A 3,045-nucleotide genomic window follows, 5' to 3' on the forward strand; every position below is an offset into this window, starting at 1 on the left:
TATGGCTAAATCTTTCAAAGGTTAGAATGTAAGGATCGCGGTTAAAGAGATGTTTCACATATTGCATCTGTAGAAATGCTTTAGGGATTGTTTTGATTTTTAATTCGAGTTTTCTGAAACAAACTTGGTTAATTTAAACTACTCAAGAAGTGCGAAAGCACCCTGGCTTAGTTAATTAGGAATTTTTATCACTTTAAGGAAAAATGATTTTTGAAACTGTTTTCGGATACGTTGATAGATTTAAAATCAGGAAACTCCTTAGGTAATCTTTCCGAATCAAAATCACCTTTCAACTAAGCTTACGAGTCTTATTTCTTAAAAATAGGTTTACTACTTTAGCGTTATGCGCACCTTTTATAAGTGACAATAAAAGGCCTTAATTTAAGGGTAAAATCGGTTCTGAATACGCGAAAGCGACAGTTCCTGTTAAATGGATTCTTTTCAAGAGTAGAAAATATTGCCCCATAAGTAGTTCTATTTAGACAATCGAAGCATCGTTTAACTGACGTGAAATACATTCAAGCCTATCTTTATCTGCACTATGTTTATCATTTTCTTTATTTACTGTTATTTTGCGACATCAATATCTCATTTGTACCGCCTTAGACAAACATCGTAACAATAGTAATCGATAGATTGACGATTTGGTCTCTATGGAATCGATATTCTTTTATATTACTCTGACGCGATTCATGCACTTGCGAATACTGCGATCAAGTTTTTGGCGCCGTTGCCGGGGACCAACTTCGTCAAATTTCATACCCTGTTGTTACACCGTCTAGACTAAGGCATTATTAGCCTGTAAATGCGAAGAACCCATAGTACCGGAAATTTAGTACATCCTTTAGCGGAACCCGAATGTTACACTCGTACACGCCTCTTACTCGTCCGAATTAAGAAAGCTATGGCCGAGAATCGCGATCGGAGACCTCTTAAGGAATTTTCCCAACCCTCTGACGAGGAACATAGTTCTAGTATAGTAAACCCCCTCATTCCTGCCAACAATTTCGAACTAAAACCATCTTTACTGCAATTAGTGCAACAGAACCAATTCGCGGGTCTCGCTACTGAGAACCCAAATCAACATTTAAAAATCTTTATCCAACTAGCTGACACCTTTAAATCCAACGGTGCTTCACCTGATGCAATTCGTTTAAGATTATTTCCTTTCTCCCTCAGGGATAGAGCATGTTTGTGGTTAGATTCACTCCCAGCTAACTCAATAACTACCTGGGAAGACCTTAGGAGAGTATTCCTTGCTAGATATTTTCCCCCTAGTAAGATTGCTGTTCTTCGAAACCAAATAACTAGATTTACTCAAAACCAAGGAGAATCACTTTTTGAAGCTTGGGAGAAATACAATGAGTTGTTAAGAGTATGCCCACACCATGGCCTAGAACAATGGTTGATCGTTCATACCTTCTACAATGGACTCCATTATAACACAAAGATGAGCATCGATGTTACTGCTGGTGGCGCGTTGATGAACAAACCTTACCCTGAAACTTGTGACCTAATTGAGGATATGGCCCAAAACCATTACCAATGGGGAACTGAACGAGCATCAGTAGAAAAAAAGGAGACCCAAGGTGGAATACATGAGATAAGTTCTATGGACATGATGCAAGTGAAAATGGACGCTTTAGCCCTTAAGGTCGAACATATTCTACAAACTCTAACACCGCAGCGGTAGTCCACACAGAGTGTGAACTTTGTGGATCTAAAGGACACGAATCGGCGGAATGTAACCTTTTGAACGACCTAAACACCGACCAAGTGAATTACGCCCAAGGTAACCCATTTTCAAACACTTACAACCCTGGATGGAAGAATCACCCGAATTTTTCCTATAAAAATCAGAACCTTATCCAAAACTATGCACCTCAAAGACCACAATATTTTCAAGCCCAAAGGCCAAATCAACCTATGCAAGCTGTGCCCCAAAAGCCTAACCTTGAGAAGATCATGGAGAACTTTATATCAGGCCAAACTCATCAAAATAAAGAATTCCTAAACTAGAACATTCACGTAAACGAACTGATAACACAATTAGGGACTAAGGTTTATCAGATAATTACTCACAATAAGATGCTTGAAACCCAGATCTCACAGGTAGCACAAAACCCAGCCCCGCAAACTACACCTGGAGGACAATTCCCTAGACAACCTCAACTCAACCCTCGAGGGCAAGCTAACGCTATCGCATTACAAAGTGGGACTGCTTACGAAGGGCCTTATAACCCAGCAATGAGCGAGTCCAAAACTTCTAAAGAAAATATACCTACGAACCAAAGAGAGGATCCAGTGGAACCCGAAAAACAAACCGACCAAGAAGGAGAAGCCAAGGATAAAACTTACAAACCACCACCCCCATACAAACCACTAATTCCATATCCACAAAGACTTACATAAACCAAAATCGATAACCAATACCAAAAGTTTATCAAAGTAATAGAGAAGCTTCATGTAGAGATTCCTTTCACCGAAGCCATCACCCAAATTCCATCTTACGCCAAATTTCTCAAAGACATCTCAACCAACAAGCGTAGGCTTAACCATCCCAAACCCTTGGAATGCAACTTTATTTCCGAGAATAAACTTGCTAAGAAGGAGAAAGACCCTGGGAGTTTTTCTATACCTTGCATTCTAGGGAGTCATGTGATCGACAAAGCTTTCCTAGACTTAGGCGCTAGTGTGAGTTTAATGCCCTTAGCTGTGTGTAAAAGGTTAAACTTAGGAGAATTACAACCAACTAATATGTCCCTCTAATTAGCCGATAGATCTGTTAAGTATCCTGTAGGCATATTACAAGACATCCCCGTTAGGATCGGTCAACTTTATATCCCGACAGACTTTGTGGTCATGGATATCAAGGAAGATGACGATATCCCTATCCTATTAGGTAGACCATTTTTATCAATAGCCGAAGCTATAATAGATGTTAAAAGAGGAAAATTAACTTTCGAAGTAGGAAATGAAAAGATAGAGTTTATTCTTTCAAAGTTCCTGATGGCACCAATCATAGGTGACGCATGTTACGCGATT

At 39.4% G+C, this 3,045-nt stretch overlaps 1 non-coding gene across 1 annotated transcript; it reads right to left on the reverse strand.

Moving 5' to 3' along the window:
- Positions 1–1,288: 1,288 nt before the first annotated feature.
- On the reverse strand, positions 1,289–1,395 carry LOC127133030 (small nucleolar RNA R71). The gene has a single exon (XR_007807028.1). It is a non-coding gene; the product is annotated as a small nucleolar RNA R71 (small nucleolar RNA).
- Between the last annotated feature and the right edge of the window lie 1,650 nt (positions 1,396–3,045).

This window comes from Lathyrus oleraceus, chromosome 3 (genome assembly GCF_024323335.1).
Source record: "Lathyrus oleraceus cultivar Zhongwan6 chromosome 3, CAAS_Psat_ZW6_1.0, whole genome shotgun sequence".
Taxonomy (NCBI): Eukaryota; Viridiplantae; Streptophyta; class Magnoliopsida; order Fabales; family Fabaceae; genus Lathyrus; species Lathyrus oleraceus.